Raw genomic sequence first — 23,821 nt, 5'->3', positions numbered from 1 at the left:
TGTCCTATGGTCTGACCACTTTCTTGCCAAATTTGTGATCAAGGGCATAGTTAAATCAGTGCCTACTCCGGCATATCAACAGGGTCGTGTCCATAGGGCTTTCCATCGAGTAACTCCGGAGATGCTGGCCCAGGCAGCTGAGGCCCACCCCTGCCTTCTTTCAGGTGATCTAGACAGGGATCTGCTGACCATGCAAGACTGGTTATTGGACAGGCTTAACGATCTTGCCCCGGAAGTAACATCTCGCCCGACACCGAAACGGGTTTCTGCGCCTTGGTTTACCGCTGCACTGTCGGCTACGCGGCAGCAGTGCAAGGTAGCCGAAAGAGCCTGGCGGGCACAATATGACACTGTTGCCAAGTTGACATACAAGACGGTGGTTAAGGCTTATCACCGGGACATTCGCCTGGAAAAAAAGGCTTTTCTAGCCAGGAGAATTGATGCTGCTTCCAACTCCTGCAAGGAGATTTTCTCCATTGTGAGAGAATTCACCTCACCTTGGTCTAACACCTCGGACCAAAAACCATCTGGTACCTGGGCCACGGACCTTGCTGACTTCTTTACTAGCAAGATCCAACGCATTCAGGAGTCATTCCTGGTACCAGCGTCTGCGGGCCACACTGAACCCGACTTTACCACACTGCCACAGGCCGGGCCAGGGGCGACGTTGAGTGTGTTTCCTCCAATCTCTGCTTCGGACTCCCTGGCTCTCATGGGCAATTTAAAATCGGGTTCTCCCCTTGACCCATGCCCTGCTAAATTTTTAGCGAAAGTCGCGGAGGTGATCAACCCGCTGGCTAATCCACTCTTAAATCTTTCGCTGAGGCTCGGTGCGGTCCCGCAAACCTGGAAGCAGGCGATGGTGATTCCCTTGCTCAAAAAACCTGGTCTAGACCCGAAGGCCCCGGTTAATTATAGGCCCATCTCTCTGCTGCCGGCCCTCACGAAGATTCTGGAAAAGCACGTCCATGGCGTGCTCTCCAACTTTCTGGAATCTAATGAGATCCTGCACGCTACCCAATCGGGCTTTCGTCCCCATCTCAGTACTGAGACAGCGCTCCTGGAGGTCTCGGAAACCATTAAAGGGGTTCTGGACTCTGGGGGCAAAGTCATGCTGGTGATGTTAGACCTGTCGGCGGCGTTCGACACCGTTCCCCATGATGGTCTTCTCGCGAGACTTTTCGAGATAGGCTTACGGGGGACGGTGTTCGACTGGTTTTCCTCTTTCCTAGCCGGCCGCCGGCAATCGATCTGGGCCCCGCCTGATTCCGCCGTGATGCCGCCTCTGGGAGTCGGGGTCCCTCAGGGCTCTATTTTGAGCCCGACCCTCTTTAACATCATTATGACCCCATTGGCGGCGTTGGTGGAGTCGCATGGTGCCCAGATCGTATCCTACGCGGACGACACCCAGCTCCTCTTCTCTTGTAAGAGAGGAGGCGACTTTGATGGGGAGAGTATTCGGAATTGCCTTGGGGCTGTTTTTCATTGGTTCCATCTAAACAGCCTTAAGTGCAATTCCGACAAGTCCGAAGTACTTTTCTTTGGGTGCGATACAGAGCCTGATTGGCAGACCTGGTGGCCACTGGATATGTTCCCTCCGTCCTGCTCCTCTCAGGTTGCTAAGAATCTGGGGGTGAAGATGGATAACAGGCTTACCTTGAAATCCCAGATCTTGGGGGTGTCAGGCATTTGCTTTGGCATCCTTAGGATGTTGCGGAGGTTTCTTCCTCTGTTATCTGTGGAACATAGGACGCTGACAGTCCAGGCTCTGATTGGGTCCAGGTTGGATTATTCCAACGTTCTTTACCTGGGCCTTCCAGAGTACTTGCTGCAGCGGCTTCAAGTGGTACAGAACGCCGCTGCCAGGGCAATCTTTGGCCTTAGTAGGCGCTCCAGGGCCTCGGGCCTGCTGGCAACTTTACATTGGCTTCCCATCCGCAAGAGGATCGCCTTTAAGGCGCTGACCTTGGCCTACAAAGCTCTTCACAAGGAGGGAGCCAAGTACCTCCAAAAGAGGCTGGTCTTTTATCATCCGGCCAGGTCTCTGAGGTCGGAAGCCCTGCACCTTGCTGTTGTCCCCCGGGTAAAGAAAGCGCGCCTCGGAGGCCGCTCTTTTGGACTGTTGGCATCTCAGTTATGGAACTCTTTACCACTGGCCCTGCGGGGAGCCACTAGCCTACTGGCTTTTAGGAAAGGCCTTAAAACTTGGCTTTTCACTCAGTAGCCGGTTTTCCGTGAATTCTTTGGCCCACTTTTCTGTTAGTTCTTTTTATCTGGTGTTATGTTAGTATGTTGCAGTTTTGTCTCTTTCTCCAATAAAGCGCCGGGACACTCTTTTTGAGTAGCCGTGCGCTATAGAAATAAACAATTAACATAACATAACATAACATAACATTTTGTTGCGCCGCACACCGCTTCAACAGACTGCTCTCCATACGATATTAGTTTCTTGCACTTGACGCAGTGCTGCTGAAGGAGAGCAAATTCAGGACGTATGTCCGGTGGTGATGGCGATGTAGAACTGGCAGAGGTACCAGGCACTGCAGGTGGAGGGTTCTGTTGTGCTCTCCTGCACTCCTCATGAGCCAAATTCACTGGATGCAGAGTCCTATGGTGCTTATACATCAAGGCAGTTACGCAAGAGTATTTTTTTTCAGGACTACTTCGGGACAAGACACGCTCGCAAATTTTGCAGGTTACTTTGGTGACATTTACTTTTTTCTGACCCTCCGTGAAAGGTGAAAAACTTCCACACCACCGTTGTTGGTCTTTGTGGGCGTGGAGCTTCCGGTAAAATTTCTTCCTCTGAAGAATGTTCCTCCTGGTCCTGTGGTGGTTGTCCTGAAGCCATGATGTTCTTTTTCTTCTCAAAAACACCCCAAAAAAAGTAATGGGAAAAAGTTCTTCTAAGCAGAGAGCTCACTCTCCAAAAAAGCTCAAAGAAGAATGATGGAAATGGGTGGGGTCCTTTAATAGTTAGAATGGGAAATGTTATGAACCAATCAAATCTTTTTTTTTGAGGTCACATGGGGTCCATGCTCCCTGCGCACAGGCAGCACGCACCCAACGCGACTTCGCAAAATTACATTTAAAAGAAATATAAGTTTATTACAAGTAAAAATATATTATTTTTACGAATAGCTTAAAAAAATGTGCGCGAGTCACGCACCCACAATGTCGAATATGCATATAACATCTATAGTAATAGTGTTCTATTGATCTTTGTCAGCATGAATGTATAGGTAAGTGATTAGATGTGTGTGTAGGTCTACGAAACACTGAGTGGGTTTTCAGAAACTTGTATTGATGTGTCAATGGTTTTAAATATGGTACTCTGTATTTTATAGTGAGTGATGAAAGGTTATACTAGTGTATGATGAGGTGTATCAGATTGTCACGTGGATGATGTCATCAGTGATGTCATCAGTGATGTCATCAGTGATGTCATTTGAGATGTCATGAGTGATGTCACTGACCATGTCATGAATGATGTAATATGTGACATCATCAGCAGTGGATTGCGGGTGCGCGAGTTATAGTTACTAGAACTAACTATAACGGAGGAATTTCAATGGTTTTGTACGAGTGAAATGTCCAGCTAACTATAACAGCCCTGAAACCTATGGTTTTTTCAGTGAATATAATTATACATATATATATATGTTTGTATATATATATATATATATATATATTCGTTTCACAACAAAACTCCTTCCGGGTCCCTTGACCCATGAAAGGTGGCGTGGACGTCGGCGGAGTGAATCCGACAAAGATATGCAAATAAACAAAGTCCATTAACCCACGCTCTCAGGAAGCAACATTTGAGATGTCATCAGTGATGTCATGAGTGATGTCACTGACCATGTCATGAGTGATGTAATATGTGACGTCATCAGCAGTGCATTGCACGCGCAAGTTATAGTGAGTCCAACTAACTATAACGTGGGAATTTCAATGGTTTTATGCGAGTAAAATTTCCACCTAACTATAACTGGTGTGAAACCTATGGTTTTTTCAGTGAATTTAATAGGTTTTTTAAATGCTAATTCCTAACTATAACTGGTGTGAAACCTATGGTTTTTTCAGTGAATATATATATATATATATATTTATATATATATATATATATATATATATATATATATATATATATATATATATTTATTTATATATATATATATATATATAACATTTCTATGGCAAAATGAAACCCCTCATTTTGTTCCTTTTCAAATTAAATGTATTAAGTGTTACCACTTTATTCCAATCAAGATGACTTCAGGTGTGCCATACTTTTGTCATAAGTAAGACTGTTAGCGTTCTAGTTGTTCTTTAGAACACTCTGAACACTCTGGGACATCTGTCATTGGGCTATAGTTGGGCTACATCTGGCTGATATTTGGGCTACATTTGGGCTCTTTTGTCTCTGGTGGCCATCTTGGGAGACTGCAAATCAGAATTTTTTTAATGAAATATAAGAGGATTTGAGAAGTCCCTCAAAATGTGCCCTAATTTTTCTTTCTTGAGCACTAATTATAATTTCTATGGCAAAATGAACCCCCTCATTTTGTTCCTTTGCAAATTAAATGTTTTAAGTGTTAAGACATAGCAAAGGCACATCGGGGTACCAGTCCCTACAATTTTGCCAAATTTGGTGGAAATCCATTCAGCCGTTCGGGCTAAAAGTGAGTCCAACCGCCCTATGGAAATTAACATGGGGAAAAGACGTTTTGGGACCCCCTTTTATCTCGGCCCCCGCTTGACGGATCCCCCCGAAACTTTCAGGGAAGGAGCGGAGCGCAGCGAGGCAAAGATAAGGAAAATTACAGGCAGATCCCTCATTCGGCGCCAAAGTAATTACCAATAGAATGTTGCGGATTTCCTATGGAAAACGATCCTAACTATAACTACCTACTGGCGACCGCCAGTAGGTAATATATATATATATATATATATATATATATATTTATTTATTACCTACTGGCGGTCACCAGTAGGTAGTTATAGTTAGGATTAATTTCCATAGGGAAATCGCAACATTCTATTGGGAATTACTTTGGAGCCGGTTGAGGAATCTGCCTGAATGTTTCAGCAACTTTGCCTCGCGGCGCTCCGGTCCTTCCCTGAAAGTTTGGGGGGGATTTGTCAAGCGGGGGTGAGATAAAAGGGGGTCCCAAAACGTGTTTTCCCCATGTTAATTTCCATAGGGCGGTCGGTCGCACTTTTAGCTCGAAGGGCTGAATGGATTTTCACCAAACTTGGCAAAATTGTAGGGACTGGTAGCCCGATGTGCCTTTGCTATGTCTCCAGATATGTGCTCCAGAGGATTTTGAGTAATTTAGGTTCAAAAAAATATATATATCTATAGCCGCGCCCCGGTACGCGCACCGGGGAGCGCACCGGGCGCGCTACGCGACTTGCGCACGGAAAGCTGATTGGCTCTTGGGTGTCTGTAAACATTCAAAACAGTCCTGAGCAACCGCCATCTTGTGTCTCGGTAGGATCGAGACACAAGAGGTGGTAAAAACAAAGGGGGAAATAACCAAAAGGGGGCAGGGTAGACCCCCCTGACCCCCTAGGTTTGATGTGGGGGCCATAAAAGGGTCCCGCGGGTGAAAAAAAAAAAAATTGATTTTCGCGGGGGGAGCGCCCGGTACACACACACCTCACAGACACACTCACACATCCCACACATACACACACATCCTACACACATACCCCCCACACCCACACACACCCCACACAGAGCTCACACACCCACACCCCCACCTACACCCAAACACCCCACACACACACCTTACACACCCACATCCCCCCCCACACATGGGGAAAACTCAGTGAAACAGTAAAATGATAATTTAAAGTGCTTAGAGGTAGGGTAGGTTCGAATTGAATTGTTGTGTTGTGTGGGTGAGTTTTAAATTCAATGTACACCTTTTTTATGTAGATATCTAGCATGTTGTTATAGAAGTTATTGTGGTATATGGAATGCATACCATAGTCTGTCAGGAAAGCAGAAACAGATCCTTTAAGTAGTCCCTGAGAAGACCTAGGAGATCATGGATAGTCTACTCTGCTCCCTTATGATGTTTTAAAATTGCACAGTATACTGTAAGTTTCACTTTATACTATAATACAAACATAATCATTTTGGTAGTACTTAATGAATTAGATATAAAAATGAATAATGTCTCAAAGAATTTTTAATTATTAAATAAAAATTTATTGGTTTGAATTTTCATAGTTCAATAAAACTTCCAGCATTACATCATCTGGAATCTCCTCAAACATGCATGTTTCTATATCTTGTAAACATTCAACAAATTGTTGATCCAAAGACTGATCCATAAATTCTTCATCAAAAAAATCTTCATTTAGAATATCCTCAGATGTCACCTCGAAGGAAATATTGATATTTTCTTGCTCCCCTTCCATTTTTTTGCTGTAAATTGCATAAAAAATAACTATATCAGTGGAGTTAGGGCACTGTTGGGTTTAAGTTCAGACAGGTAGTTCAGATTTTTTAACAGTGAAGTTAACTTTGGGCAGTGTATGGTAACAGGCAGGAAGTAGAAATATAAAAAAGTGCCTGTGAAGAAGCGTAAGTAAATTCCTAATTATAGCAGAGAAGCCTAAGTCAATCCATAAATATAACAGATGAGCCTATCTCTATCTATAACTATAGCAGAGGAACAGTAAATAATTATTAGAAAAGTTTTTACAAATTAACTTAAAGTGCCCCTTACAAATTATCAACTTACTTTACAGAGAGGTGAAGAAGAAAAAATGCGAATATCCTTTCAAGATGTACCTCAGGTAGTTGTAGTCAAAATGGTCGTGTTTCCCTCTCATTTTTCATTTATATTCATGTACATAACCAATCAAATGTCATGAACAAAAAGTAGAAAATGAAAGTAACATTTTAATTGGTTGTAAATTCTAACACTTCAGATGTGTTTTTGTCATGTAATTTACCTCAGGATATTTAGACAGTGCTACAGCTCAAATAGCTCAATGGAATTCCACCAAATTTGGGAAAATGGTAGGGACTGGTATGTACTATGGCCTATTCTATATGTGGTGAAAGTGTCTCCAGTGGTTTTTATGTAAATTAACTTTTAAAATTTTTGGAGAGCGCTTCCCGGTGCGCGCCCCGGTACGCGTACCGGCAGCGCTCGGGAGTCCTCCATTTTGTTTTCGGTAGATTTAAGACAGAAAATGGAGGACAAACAACGTTGGGAATGGGTATAAGGGGGCATCGTAGGCACTCCCTGACCCTCTAGGTTTTCTGAGGGGGTCTTAGGAGGCCCAAATAGGTGAACAAAATATATATATATATTTTTCGTGGGGGAAGCGCCCGGTACGCGCACCGGGGAGCGTACCGGGGAGCGTACTTTAGTGAAAAACAGTGAAAAAAGTTAGAAAAAGATAATCATTTGGAGTGATCAGAGATAGGGTAGCCCTGAAAAGGGCTTTTGGGTTCTGTGGCTGATTTAGGTACCTACAAATAGGTACCAATGCACAGTCTTAAATTCAGGAGGAATATTCTATTCCCCTCATCTGAGAAGTGCACACCATCTCCTCTGTAGATATCTTGCATGTTGTAACGCAAGTTGTTGTTGTATATTGAACCCATTCCATAGTCTCTCATGTAACCAAAACAGATTTATTGACATGTTTCCGTGCTTTCTCAAATTGTGGACAAAATTGGTTGGACCTGTTCCATTTCTGTCTTTGGCATATATTGGAAAATACCAAGGCAGTTTGAGAAAAAAGTGCCATCAATTGTCCTTTAAAAGCATTTCCAGACCTACCCCAGTCAAAGTGCCTACGTCATTTCCACCACAGTGCAGAATTATGAGGTGAGGGTGTGGCAGATGCAAAAAGGTTTTCACCAATGGTATCAATTGGTGACATCTCAATCTTTAAATTTAAAATACATATTTTACTAAATATAACTTATTTTTTCTTCTCTCTTTCACAGATACAAAGTGTAGTAAAAAAATGTAATTACAGTTACATTTATTATATGGTAAGTGTCACTACAAAAATGTAGTTTGTCATCACCCTTTGCTTTTAGCTCACTAATATTTTCTCAACCAACCTCACTCCTGTTTCTTTACTCTGCTTCCCTCACTTATTCTTATTCTCCATGTTTACTCCCCTTTCCCTATTTCCCCTCTCATATTCAACTTCTTTCAATCCCTATTATTTATTTCACTTACCCTCTGTTCCCTTCCTTTGCTTCTTCACTCATTCTGTTTTTCTTAATTATTTACTTCACTCCTACATACATACCTCATCCCCCTCCCAACACATACACTCACCTTTGACATACACCCCACATACACACCCCACACACACCTCATACATACACACACCTCCCCCACATACACTACTCTCTCACACACACACACATTCCATACACACACATACATCCCACACACATACCCCCCATACCCATACACCTCTCACACATATCTCACACACCCTCACCTCCACTCACACTGAAATACCCCACACACCCACACCCATAGACACACCTTACACACCCAGACTCCGACCTACACCCACTGACTCCCTATAAGTCACACATACTGCATTACTTACCTTTCTTTGCTGTGTCACTCAGACCCATTCTGACAGTCTTTCCTTTACTGTCTCTGTCCTTTCTTTTTATCACTCCCCTTATGTTATCCTAATTCAATTTTTCACCCTCTTTCACCCCTCTTTACTTATACTCACTGCTCTTTCCTTACCCTCTCTCACAGTTGTTCATTTATCCTGGATCCGTCACTACTCTTCATTCCCCATTTTTTACTGTTCTTTATTTGTCTTTCAACACCCATTCACATTCTCTCACTATGTCTACTTTAGTCTTCTTCCTCTCTCTTCCCTTCTTTCGCTTCCTTATTCATTTTCCTTTTCTCACTTTCACCCTATTACACCTTTTCTGTTTTTTACTATGTGATTAACAATCCCTCTAGCTCTCTTTCTCTTAACATTACTCTCTTTGTGTTCTTCCCTCATGCTAACTCCTTCATCATTTTTTTTTTCTTTTTTTTTTTGGGTACGCGCCCCGGTGCGCGTACCCTGAGGAAAAAAAATTGACAGAGATTCTTTAAAAATATAGGTTTATTTTTATAAAGTAAAGGTAGTTCTAAAAAGAACTGTTTTTTTCTTCTTTTTTTTGTTTTATATTTTTTTTATGTTTTTTTGAACATTTTGTACTTTTTTTGGCTTTTCTGAACACTTTTATATTTTTTTTATATTTTTTATGGGGAGAAACAAAAAACAGGGAATTGTAAATGGCTCAACTGGAGCATAAAAAAACAGGAAAAATAAAATTAGGTTTTTTTGTACACTTGTGGTTATCACCAGCAACCATAATAAGTTCGATGCCTTGCTCACCGTAGCAAAGTGTCTTGTTACAAAATTTGCATAAAATTTTATAATTGCCAAACTTAGGTTGGATAGTATCCAATGTGTCTATTGCCCCCGAACCCGATGGAGTGGGTTGTTTTGATGTTGAGGGTCTAGACGTTTATGGGGGTAGTTTACTGCAGAGGTCCCTTAACTCTGCATTAGAATAATTATTTGGATGCCAACGCATCATGTGGCGAATCATGGTGTGATTCCCGAAGGAATACTTTTTGTTAGGGTTCCCCCTAGACAATTCAGCACCACAAATCAAGCAAGTTACCTTTGCCGCGTTGACTTTCTTAAAACCCCTTGGGATTTTATAGAACTCCCATACAAAGTGTTCTTTCGGTTTGTAGGGCTGTTTATCTTCAGGCAAGTGCTGCCTTCTTTGTGCCTCCTCTTCATCATCCTCCTCCTCTTCCTCTTGACCACCAAGGTAATCTTCTCGTGGTGGTGGTGGTGGTGGTGGTGGTGGTGGGGCAGATGCTCCAGCTGTTGCTGCTACTGTAGCCATGTTATTCAAGTAAAGAGTACAGATAGAACTCCAAACAGGTCTTCCTCAGTCAAAAGACAAAGTCAGAATAAAGAAAAAAGGTGGGGCTTTCATTATTTGGAAAACAAAACTGTTCTGAGCCAATGAAAAGTGTTATTTTCAAGTCCCATGATCCAGGCTTTAATCATTTGGAAACCAAAACTGATTTGCACCAATGAAAAGTGTTATTTTCAGATCACATGACCCAACGCGCTTACGCTACGCGCCCCGGGGCGTGTGGCGTAAGCGCGTCGAAACATTGCGCGATCGTATGCGATCGCGTGCTTCTGGGTGCGCTTACGCAGTGCGTCATATGATGCATCACGCGACTGCGCGAAACGTCACGATGTTGTTTTCGTTCGCGGGAATAGCGCTAACTGGACGCTCCCTGGTACGCGCCCCGGGGTGCGCCGTAACATTGCGCTTACCCGTGCGTTCACCGGTACGCGCCCCGGGAGCGCTCCGGGCAAAAAATATAAAAAAATAAATAAATAAATAAATAAAAAATAATTACATATTTATACAATATTACTTTTCATACCTATAGAGATTTGCTATTACAAAACCATTGAAATTCACTGAAAAAACCATAGGTTTCACATCAGTTATAGTTAGGAATTAACATTAAAAAAACCTATTAAATTCACTGAAAAAAACATAGGTTTCACACCAGTTATAGTTAGCTGGAAATTTTACTCGCAGAAAACCATTGAAATTCCCACGTTATAGTTAGTTGGACTCACTATAACTTGCGCGTGCAATGCACTGCTGATGACGTCACATATTACATCACTCATGACATGGTCAGTGACATCACTCATGACATCACTCATGACACCATCCTTGTGACAGACTGACGGACCTCCTTTCACTGTAATGTAACCCTTGAAACACATATTCAATAATAGAAACTAAAATGTTCAAAAAAATGGAGATACCCATACCAGTTACAACAACCAATTCAATAATTCCACTATCTATGTACACATCCACTCATTCACCAACAGTTATATATAGTCACTCATACATATACTAACTCATCATATGTAGCGATACACCTATACATTCTGTTACACACCGACAGCCATCCACATACTCACACATGCAAATAAACTATTGAACATCCATTTATTTGCATATACAGCTATACACACACTACCAACTTACTTCTAAGGAAACTTACACATACTTACTCTCTTAAACAATAAATTAGAGAAACACATACTTATTTAAACAGGAAGTCTTACAATCTCTTACTCTCACATATACTCACTTATACACATCAATATTGACATATACTACATTAAAACATATGTAGTTACTGATAAAGACAGTAGTGAGACAGTCATTCACTCACTAACACACACATATACACACTCATCCACCCATACAGTCCTGCACATATGCTGTCTTCAAAACACATACAAACAGAGAGTCAGTCATTCATGCATGCATATGCTAAGTAATACCCCCACCAAACCATATAGACACTCATACTGAAACTAAAAAAAACATCGAATAACCCATATACATACACATGTAGCTACTTACCAACCCATGCAGCCACTTATACACAAAGTGAAACACTAATACATATATTTAAATATTTAAACATTACTCACTAATATATGTATTCACTAAGATACACTTAATAAACCAGTTAACCAATCAATTTAAACATTTATTCTTCCATCAACTTTTACATATACATATATAACACATAATTTTTTTTTTTAAATACACACATTCACTGGATGGTGTCATCAGTGATGTCATGAGTGATGTCACTGACCATGTCATGAGTGATGTAATATGTGACGTCATCAGCAGTGCATTGCATGCGCAAGTTATAGTGAGTCCAACTAACTATAACGTGGGAATTTCAATGGTTTTATGCGAGTAAAATTTCCAGCTAACTATAACTGGTTTCATATATATATATATTACCTACTGGCGGTCGCCAGTAGGTAGTTATAGTTAGGATTGGCTACCATAGGAAATGCGCAACATTCTATTGGGATTAACTCTGGCGCCGGTTAAGGAATTTGTGTGTAATTTTCAAAAATTTTGGCCAGCTCCGACCCGCTCCTTCCCTGAAAGTTTTGGGGGGATTCGTGAAGTGGGGGCTGAGAAAAAAGGGGGGTCCCAAAACATGTTTTTCCCATGTTAATTTCCATAGGACGGTCTGATAAGTCTACAGCCCGAACCGCTGAACGGAATTACGCCAAACTTGGCAAAATTGTAGGGAGTGGTACACAGATGTGCCTTTGCTATATTTGGTGAAAATTGCTCCAGTGTTTTTTTTTTAAATTAACTTCAAAAACACATATATATCTATAGGCGTGCTCCGAGCGCTCTCCGGTACGCGTACCGGGGAGCGCACCCGGCGCGCTACGGGAGTGCACGAGCGGAAAGCTGATTGGCTGTCGGGTGTCTGTCAACATTCTAAACAGTCCGGAGAGTCCGCCATCTTGTGTCTCGGTAGAATCGAGACACAAGAGGTGAAAATAAAAAGGGGGAAATGATTAAAAGGGGGCAGGGTACACCGCCCCTGACCCCCTAGGTTTTCTGAGGGGGGCCTAGAAGGACCCTGAAGGGCAAAAAAACTTTTTTTAAATTTTCACGGGGTAAGCGCTGGGTGCGTTCCCAGGTGCGCGCTCTGGTACGCGCACCCTGAGCACACCACAGGGAAAAACAGTGTAAAAAATTATAGTAAAAAAATAATTTAGAGTGCTTAGAGGTAGGGTAGCTCTGAAAAGAGCTGTTGTGTTATGTGGGTGTTTTTTGTACCTACAAGTAGGTACCAATGCAGAGTCTTATATTCAAGAGGAAAACTCTATTCCCCTCATCTGTAAAATGCACACCATCTCTCCTATAGATGTCTTGCATGTTGTAACGCAAGTTGTTGTGGTAAATGGAACCCATACCATAGTCTCTGAGGAAAGCAGAAACAGATTTATTTACATGTTTCCTTGCTTTCTCAATCTGTGGACAAAATTGGTTGGACCAGTTCCATTTTTGCCTTTGGCATATATTAGAAAATACCAAGGCAGTTTTTGGAAAAAGTGACATCAATTGCCCAAAGATGTCCTTTAAAAGCATTTCCAGACCTCCCCCAGTCAAAGTGCCTAGGTCATTTCCACCACAGTGCACAATTATAAGGTCAGGGTGTGGAAGATTCATACAGGATTTTACCAATGGTATCAATTGGTGGCATCTTAATCCTCTCTGTCCAATCGATACAATGTCCACATTTGGTAAATCAAGGTTGTAAATACCTCTGTTAGCTGCGTATTTTTGACTCCAGTGGACAAAGCATGACCCACAAACCAGACTTTTGGCATCTTGAAGGTAGATGTGCTTGTATTCAGATGAGTTGTGGAAATGAAATGGCAGTTTGAAAGTAGGAGTTATGTAAAAAGGTGGTTGAGATTCAGTGCACTTGAAAAACAAAAAATGATTGGTGCTTTCTTAACATTCTCCACTGAAAACTAGGGTGCATGCTTTTGTTTTTTGAAGAAGTCATTTCAATGGTTGAGGAAAAGTCATTTCAAGAAACATTGCACATGATTAGCTGGTACATTGAGTGGTCAAACACCCTTGCTGCTTTTTTTTGCAACATAGTATGATGAACCTCTGAACTGTGTGCTGGGTGAGGAGGGAGTTACCATGCTAACAGGGGAATGAGCACTGGGGGGATGGGTGAATGTTATGTACAACCAATTAAAATGTGCAGTTTGTTACTCCACTTCATTAACTCCTTCTCTAACTCCTTCTGTCCTGTTACTTCTACACTCCCCTTCCCTCATTCTCTGTCTGTTAGCCTCATTCTCTCCGTCCCCTTAGTCTCTCACTCCTTTTCTATCACGCTCACTCCCTTTAACTCAGCCATACTCCTACACTCACCTTCTTTCAGACCTTTTCCTTTACTTTCCTTCCTCTCTCTTCCCATCCTTCGCTCCTTCACTCTTTTCCCTTCCCTTACTCCCCTTACTCCATTTCAGTAACTCCTTCTCTCAATCCCTCAGTCCTCTAACTTACTCACTCCCCTTCTCTCATTGTCTCTCTGTTTCCCCCATTCTCTCCGTTCTCTTAGTCTCTCACTCCTCTTCTATCACACTCACTCCCTATAACTCAGCCATACTCCCAAACTCACCTTCTTTGAGACCTTCTGCTTTATTTTCTTTCCTCTCTCTTCCCTTCCTTCACTCCTTCACTGTTTTCCCTTCCCTTACTCTCCTTACTCCACTTCACTAATTACTTTTCTTACTCCCTCTGTCCTCTTACTTCTACACTCCCCTTCCCTCTTTCTCTCTCTGTTAGCCTCATTCTCTCTGACCCCTTAGTCTGTCACTCCTCTTCTATCACGCTCACTCCCTATAACACAGCCACACTCCCTCACTTATGTTTCTTTCCTCTCTCACTCAGGGCCTAATTTATGAGAAATAACGCATCGCTGCGTGAAAGCAGCGACGCGTCCCTTCTCAGTGCGCTCTGCTTGCGACATTCCTGATGCATCATATTTAATGTATGACGCATGATGTCGCAAGGAGTTACAGATACGTCAGTATTTCTGACGTATCTGTAAGCGCAAAAGTGACGCATGGCAGGAGTGTGTCACAAAAGTAACGCAACTCCAGCAATGCATCCTTTCACATGGAAGCCCCATGTGAAAGGGCCTGCGTCAGTCTTACGCCTGCTGTGAGGCAGGTGCAAGATTTTGACGCAATGGTGTCCTAAAAGTGACGCAGTGAAATCTCATAGATTTCACTGCGTCACTTCTACGACCCTTCCTTGCGTCAATACGCCCCCTTTGCATACATTATACCTGGCGCAGGTATAATGTGGCGCAGGGGTTTACAAAGTGACGCATCTACCTAGATGTGTCACTTTGTAAATATGACTCAACAAGGTGCATTTTTTACACCACTGGTGCGTCACAAAAAGTGACCCACCGGCGGCGTAAAAGTGACGCGTGGCCTCATAAATGAGATCCTCAGTCTTCTACTCTCACTTTTGCTTTCACTTTCTCTGTCTCTTCACTCCCTTACTCACCTTGTCTCACACTCACTTGTCTTAATCCAGTCTGTATCTCCACTCTTTCCTAAACATCACTGCTCTTTTCTTACCCTTCCACACCCCGTTCCTTTACTACATTTTCTTCACTTATCCTCATTCCCCATGTTCACTCTCCTTCTCCTCACTCCCCTTCCACACACTCACCTTCTTTCAGTCCCCCTACTTCACTTCCCTTCCCTTCCCCTTTCGTCCCTTTCTTTGCTTTCTCACTCATTTTCCTCTCCTCTCTCACTGCACTCCACTTCAGTTACTCTTTTTCATTTTTTTAAGAATACAGCTCTTTTTTGAGAATTGGAGGAAGTTCTAAAAAGAACTTTTCTTTCTTCTTTTTTCGTTTTTTTCAACAAAAACAAAAACAGGGAATGGCAAACTGCTCAACAGGAGCAAAAAAAAATAATCAAAATTAGGGCTGGGGATGGCAGCAGTGGTTCTCTATTGCTCGAACAATGATCCTAACACTTTGTTCCGCATAGCAAAGTAGTTGATCACAATGTTTGCATTTGATTGTGGCTTCATTAAAAACAGGCTGAATATTTGGGATCAGCTGTTCTGGTCACCCACTCACCGATACAGTTGCTCCTCCAGTTGAAGTAGAATCTCCATCCCTTGGAGCCTCTCGTGCCAGAGCCCTGACACTCTCCCGGGCATAATTCTGAGGCTGCCTCCTCTGGACGTGCCGAATCATAGTCAAATTTCCAAATGAATATTTTCTGGTAGGGTCACCCCATGACAGGACAGTGTGACAAATTCGGCACTCCACCTTTGGAGCATTTACTTTCTTTTTATCATCAGGTATTGAAAAAAATGTCCATATGAAATGCTCCTTTACTCTAGGCTGAGGAGCCTCTTCCTCTATGAACCCATCTGAGTCCTCACTGCTACTGGTGGGTCTAGCAGCCATGATAATCCAAAAAAGATTAAGCAGGAAAAAGACAGGTCTTGCAGTCACAAAAGTGAAAGAAGAAGTGAAGGAAATGGGTGGGGATTTCATTCTTTGTAAAACAAACTGTTAGCAACCAATGAAAAGTGTTATTTTAAGGTCACATGACTTGACACACTTACGCTGCGCGCACCGGAGCGCTTCCGGGGGCGCTTACGCAGAGCGAACGTAGGCGCTTCCGGGGGCGCTTACGCGGCGCGCCTGAGTGACGTTTTGGTAGCTTTACGGAAATGCAAAATCATTTTCATTCGGAAAATCAAAAATACTGCTTTTATAAGTATGGTACTGAATGTCTTGCGTTATTATTTAGTTTTCATACATATTTTTTTTTACGAACACAGAATTAGCGCTCTCAGGATAGCTTACCGGTGCGCGCACCCTGAGCGCTCCAAGACAAAATAATACGGGTAAGCTTACCGGTGCTCGCACCCTGAGCGCACCAGGAAAAAATGATAAAAAAATATATATATACATTGAACAAATAATTTTAAAAAATATATATATATAATTAGTTATAAAAAACAACTAATAAAAAAAAATCGTAGGTTACAAAGTCGATATACAAAGGAATTAGCTTTTAAAAAAACTATGAAATTCACTGACAAAACCATAGGTTTCACAAACGTTACAGTTAGGAATTAGCATTTAAAAAACCTTTGAAATTCACTAAAAAAACATAGGTTTCACAATCGTTATAGTTAGGAATTAGCATTTAAAAACCTTTGAAATTCACTGGAAAAACCATAGGTTTCACACCAGTTATAGTTAGCTGAACATTTTACTCATACAAAACCATTGAAATTCCCACGTTATAGTTAGTTGGACTCACTATAACTTGCGCGCCCGCAATCCACTGCTGATGATGTCACATATTACATCATTCATGACATGGTCAGTGACATCACTGATGACATCACTGATGACATCTCAAATGACATCACTGTTGACATCACTGATGACATCATCCATGTGATAATACGATGCACCTCCTCACACTCTAATCTAACCTTTGATACACCCAGTGTTAAATACAAACTACCATTGCTGAAACCATTGACACACCAATACCAGTAACTACATACGCACTCACTGATTCCTAGGTCTACACACAAATTCACTCATTCACACATACAATCCGTCATACATACAAACACTCATTAATACAACACTATCATATGCACTCATACACCTATACAGACACTCACACACTGGCACTCATCCATGGAGATACTCACACACCTAGTCAGTCATGCAAAGAATCAATCACACTCCCATTTTCTCATCTATACAGTTATACACACAAAACCTTACTTATTCAAAAATAGACTAACACATACTTGCTCTCTTCTACAATCACTGATACAAGTACACATTGATAGATACAGTCACTTAAGCAATCACAGGCTCTCATGTATAGTCATTTATATATCAACGCTCAGGGCTTTTTTGCCCCAACCCAGTGGCGACAGCTTCTTTCCATATTTCGCATTTGCCATGCTTTTTAACCAATTCTCTTTTCACTCTTCATTTTTCAACGTATTATCTTCGCTTATTTTCAAGTTTTTGAATTTTTAAATCATTTTACTCCTCCTGCAAGATCCTGCAATTTTCAAAGTTTCTGATGTTATGGTGGGCCATCCGAACCTCTCTCCAATAACACGTACTGAGGCATAGTTCATTAAAACGCACTTTATTTAACCCAATGCATTTCAGACCACTCGGGTCCTTCGTCAGGGGTAACTGCTACTCCATCTTCATTCCCCTCGCTTCCACTGTTTCGATTGAAGCACTAAGTCTTGTGGGATTGGTAGTCCAATTCAAGCCCCAGTGGGCCGGCAGCACTTTCATTGAGCACTACGGGACATACTGGCGAGTGGCTGAATGGGGGAAGATGCTCGCAGCACGCCTGTGAATTTTAATTTTAATTGTACAATGCAAGTGCTGCCGGCCCACTGGGGCTTGAATTGGACTACCAATCCCATAAGACTTAGTGCTTTAAACACTCACTGGAGTTTGATTGGTTACAGCACCCAGCACAAGGGTATTTATTGGATAGTCACGCGTCAGCACTCACACTGTAGCAGCATACCTCTGAAGAAGGGCGGAGCCAGAAACGCATCAGGTGCTGCAAGACGCTGAGTGTGTTACGATCTTCCCTGACCCTATGAACGCCGAGAGTGAGTGCACCCCGCAATGGGCAACCTGTGAACTTTGAATATATATATATATATATATATATATATATATATATATATATTCGCAGAAAATAACAAAGGTTACAGGGATGGTTTAGTTAGACTCAGATTTCACTCGTACAAGATCATTGAAATGTAGCAGTTATTGTTACCTGAACTAACTATAACTTACGCCCCTGCAATGCACTGCTTATGACTTAATATATTACATCACTCATGACATAGTCAGTGACATCACTTATGACATCTCAAATGACATCACTGATGACATCATGAAGTGAGTGTAAGTGTTTTTAAGAGTTTATGGATGCTAGACATATATACTAACCTACTACAAAAGTTAGATTAATATACTAGTTGTACTACTAATAAGTGATACTATCTCAAACGTGTGATCGGGGTGGGTGTGCGACTGTCTGTGTCCGTGTGTGAGTGGTTGTTTGGGTGTGTGTGTGCATGCATGAGTGACTCTATGGTTGAGTGAGTGGATTTCTGACTAAGTTTGTAGGTGTGTGAGTAGTTGTGTCAGTGGTTGTATGGGTGTGTAAGTGGGAATTTGAGTGGTTGTATGGATGTGTGAAAGAATGTGTAAGTGAGTGGCTTTGTGGGTGTGTGAGTGGCTATATCGGTGTGTGAGTGGTTTTATGGGTGTAAAAGTAGATATATGAGTAGCTGTGTGGATAAGTGAGTGGGTGTGTGAGTGATTATGTTGATTAGTGAGTGGATGTGTCAGTGACTGTATGGGTTAGTGAGTGGCTGTGTGAGTGACTGTATGGGTGAATGGCTGTAGGAGCGAGTAGGAGCGAGTGACTGGGTGTGTAAGCAGCTGTATGGATGAGTGTGTGGCTGTTTGAGTGAGTATTTTGTTAAATGAGTTGGTGTGTGAATGGTTCTATTGGACAGTGAGTATCTGTGTGAAAGACTGTATAGATGAGTGAGCAGATATGGGAGTGCTTATATGGATGTGTGAATGGGTATGAAATTAGTTGTGTGGGTATGTGAGTGAGTGTATGAGTGCTTGTATGCGTGGGTGAGTGGCTGTGTTGAGAGGCTGCAAGGCTGTGTGAGTGGGTATATGAGTGGCTGTATAGGTGAATAACTCTGTGTGTGATTAGTTGTATGGGTGATTGTATGGCTGTGTGGGGGAGTGACTGGTTGTATGGGTGGCTGTTTGGATGTGTGAACAGTTGTATGAGTGGCTCTATGGAAGAGTGAGTGGGTATGTGAGCACTGGTATGGGTCTGCGAATGAGTATGTGAGTGGTTGTGTGGGTGTGTGAGTAGGCATACAAAATGTTGTATAGGGATGTGAGTGGCTGCGTGAGTGGTCCTGTGGATGATGTCAACAGTGATGTCAATTGAGATGTCATCAATAATGTCATCACTGATGTCACTGACCATGTCATGAGTGATGTAATATGTGAGGTCATAAGCAGTTCTTTACGAGGGTATACGTTTTAGTCAGCTCAGATAACTATGCTGAATTTCAGTGGTATAGTTCGAATGAAATCTGAGCCTAACTATAACCTTAGTTTTTTTCAGTGAATTTCTATGTTTTTTATAATTTTATTTTCTAGCTATAACTTTCCTGTAACCTTTGTTTTTTTCAGTGAATTTCTATGTTTAAAAAAATCTATTTCCTAGATATAACTTCCCTCTAAACATTGTTTTTTAAGTGAATTTCAAGGGTTGTATAACTATTAGGCTAGTTTGCAGAATGGTGGAGAAAGAGGATGAGGCCTCCAACCAGATCTCAACAATCCCGCTGTGTGGGGCTTACTGCTGCTAACAGGAGGGCTTCTTGGCCCCCAAGGACCCTCACCATCCAGAGGGGCTTCATCCCCCAACAAGCAGTACACGAGGAGACACGTTTGCAGAGTGGTGGAGAAAGCGGACGGGGTCTCAGACAATCTTTCAGCAATCCTGCTGTGTGGGACTTCCAGGAGGTAGCAGGAGGGTTTGTTGGCCCCCAAGGACACTCAGCAGCCAAGGGACTTCATCTCCAAACCAGTAGTGTGCCAGGAGCCTTTTTTGCAGAGTGGTGAAGAAAGGGGGCTGGCTAGTTTGCAGAATGGTGGAGAAAGAGGATGAGGCCTCCAACCAGATCTCAACAATCCCGCTGTGTGGGACTTACTGCTGCTAACAGGAGGGCTTCTTGGCCCCCAAGGACCCTCAGCATCCAGAGGGGCTTCATCCCCCAACAAGCAGTACACGAGGAGACACGTTTGCAGAGTGGTGGAGAAAGCGGATGGGGTCTCAGACAAGCTCTCAGCAATCCTGCTGTGTGGGACTTAGTGGATGTAACAGTAGAGTTTGTTGTCCCCCAAGGACCCTCACCAGCCAAGGGGACTTCACCCCCTAACAAGTCGTGTGCCAGGAGGCCCTTGTGCATAGTGGTTGAGAAAGGGGCAAGGCAAGGCCTCAAGTGATTTTTTCTTTTAAATTTGTTAGGGAAAAGGGCCGTGTGGCCCCCCTACCCGGGGGCTACATTACATCTAACAATGATTTTCAGATATGGGAAGATAGTAACAATGCACATCCCAGCAGATCTGGCCACTTCTCTCTTCCGTCAACAATTCCACCGGGCCCCAGACCATTACCCAACATTTCTGATAACCAGAGAAGCAGACTATATCATAGGAAACACAATAAAGACACCTGCAGGTGTTCAAAGCTGCTGGTGTACTGAAAAACCACAAACTGTACATCTATGTCTCCATCTATGTCTCCACCAGCTCATCACCCACCGCATTGCTATAGGATGCATCACGTTACATAATAACAGCACATCGGTGGTCATCACGCACAACATGGAAACGCTTCCCACATAGATCAGAAAACAAAGACAACACCCTTCCAACCACACACCACCCTATATGGCATAGCTTGCTGCCAATGTAGGTAAGCCCTTCAGTGCCAAACATAGGGGTAATAAGTGCTATACAAACATGTAATATACTAAGATACAATACAATATTTGTCATTTGTGCCTCCCTAAAATTATTATTGATCTTCTTAAAATCTATTTTCCCATCAGACTTCAAAATTATTAAACAAATATGCTTCATTTGTGCTTTTATAACTGGTGGTATATGTTGAAATATTTGTACAGTTCATTTATAGGTTTTTAATTTTTATGTGAATTAGAAACAAATTAATATCTTACTGCATTTCTTTCCACACTCTTTGTAGGGAAGGCCAAGTCCTGTTGCCAACTCCCTGAAGTGCAATCAATCCCATCCCATGCTGGGCATGGCCTTTAACAATGTGCCCAACCTCGAAAAGGCAGACAATCCACGGGATTCCTCCCTGGTCCACTTTTGGCCATGGAGATGCTATAGTCCGGGACCAAAGAACATATTTTAGGAGGCGGGGCTAGAGTCTCCCCTTGCTAGGCCAATTTCGGCTGGTACCCTATCTCATGGGACCCAGCACCATATTTAATGGGTAGAGGGGCACAAAGCCACCCTCCCCGAGCTGATTTCAGCATGGAGAACCCATCTCCTGGGGCCTGGCAAATTTTTTGGGGTAGGGGGGCATGTATCCTTCTCCTTGCACCAATTGTGGTCAGGAGATCCATCCTCGGCCCCGTTTATTTAAAGGAGGGGACATGTGGCCCCCATCCCCTGGCTGACTATGGTCCCAAGGACCTGATCCACTGCTATATCTATGGGTGAGGAGAGCATGGGGCCCCTCTACCCAGATGGATTTTGGCCCCAGGTACCCCTTCTCTTAGGGGCCCACCCATACTGCAAAAAGGGGGAGGGCCACATAGCCCCACTCCTGGGCTATTTTTGGCCTTGGGGACCCCATCACCTAGGGCCCAGCCATACTGGAATAGATAAAGGGGGGTACACAACCCCCTCTCCAGGCTGATATCGGCCCCAGGAGCCCCTATTCCCTGGGGCCCAGCCAAAAAAGGGTGAGTGCCCTACTGCCCACCAAGGGCAACCACCACACTATGGGTGGGGGCCACAGATGGAGCCTTAAAGCCCCACGGCCCCAACTGGCTCCCGCCCACAGCGCTCAGTATGGGCAGGGAAACAGATAAAAGTCTGCTCCCAGTAGGCAGGAGCTTTTCCATGGCCCCGCCTGCTGGGAGGGAACTTGGTGTTTGCCGCCAAGTGAGAGCAAACACAGGTTTTCCTGCCATGCCAGTATGAGCAGGGAGACTGCTATGTCCCAGGGGTAGGCACCTCTCCCACTTGTTTTTAAAAGTCCAGGACCCAGGGAATGGGGATCCTGGGGGCAAAATCAACCCGGTGAGGGGGCCACTTGTGCCCCTCTCCCCTAAATATATCTATTGTCCCGCCGGACTTGGCCCACCCAGAGGGCACAGAAAAAAAAAGCGTGAAAGATTACGCTTGTTTTTTAAAACATTTTGCCACCGATCCTCTGTGAATTCACAGCAACCTTTAAAAAAAATGTTTGGGGGCCCAAGTGGAGGACCTGTAGGACCACACCACCAGGACTAAGGGGTCAGGGTATTCCTACCCTGCCCTATTGTGGGCTTTTTTTGCTTTTTCCTCTGGACTTGGCGAAGTCCGACTCCCAAGATAGCTGCCACCACTTCCTGGTTGAAGTGGTAGCATCCACTCAAGGCATTGTTGTTGGCGCTTGGATCAGCGTTTCTAGAGACACATACATCTTTGCTTTTATTAACCCCAAAACTATTCAACAGTTGTACACCAAATTACAAAAAGCTCTCTTTCTGGACCAAGATCCAGATTTCTGACAAAATTGGTGTAATTCATTTCAGTGGTTCAGGATGTAGTCGTGTCTAAAATCGCTAAGGGGAAATTTCATTGGGGAAATGCATTTTGGGAACACCCTTTTTATTGTCCCCTGCTTGACGAATCACCCCCAAAACTTTCCAGACAGCAGCTGAAGTGACTGGTAAACTAGTCCAATATTTATAAGTAGTGGACCTCCTTACACCACTTTTCGGATCACTAATCAGACAACATTTAGGGCCTTATTACAAGCTTTAACATTCAATATACAAATAATGATGTACTTGAACTAATCTGTTAGAAAAAGATCTTACACAGGTATATATGTTTTTAAAGAATTCAATTCACAATAATAAACCTTTCAAAAGGTACAAAAAAAGAATACAAATGTCTAAGTAAAACAACACATAGCAACTGAGGTTTCCAGATCATTTGATGTTGGAAACCCCTCTTTGTCACTAATGTGGACACCTCTATACAAGAAATACAGCAGGAAGATGTGACTGGTTCAACAGACAACAGATCCTTGAAAACAACAGTTCAACGTGAATGTAGGTGCAATTGTTGATGTTTCGGTGTATATCTGCTAAACCATCTGCAGGACATAAAATTCAAGTGTTGGATGACCCTTAACAATTTATGTGGATTGATTCAAGTTGTGGTCAAGTCAATCAAGATTTTGGTTAGAAATTAAAGAAGGGGCTATCAAATAGCAACCAATGTTTCAATAATGAAAGCAGGCAACTGTGATTTGATTTGAGCCTAATGGTTTCTTTAGGCTCCTGGCTTCCAAGGATGTACAGCTGTCTTAACAATCGGCGTCTGGACTGTTAAAACAGTGGTACGTCCTTTGAAGCCGGGCCCATCCAGTTTCTAGACACAAGCTAGTTCTGTGCACATAAGAGCCTAACGAAGAATCA

Source organism: Lissotriton helveticus, chromosome 5_1 (assembly GCF_964261635.1).
Source record: "Lissotriton helveticus chromosome 5_1, aLisHel1.1, whole genome shotgun sequence".
Classification (NCBI taxonomy): domain Eukaryota; kingdom Metazoa; phylum Chordata; class Amphibia; order Caudata; family Salamandridae; genus Lissotriton; species Lissotriton helveticus.
Note: the sequence above shows the minus strand (reverse complement) of the source record.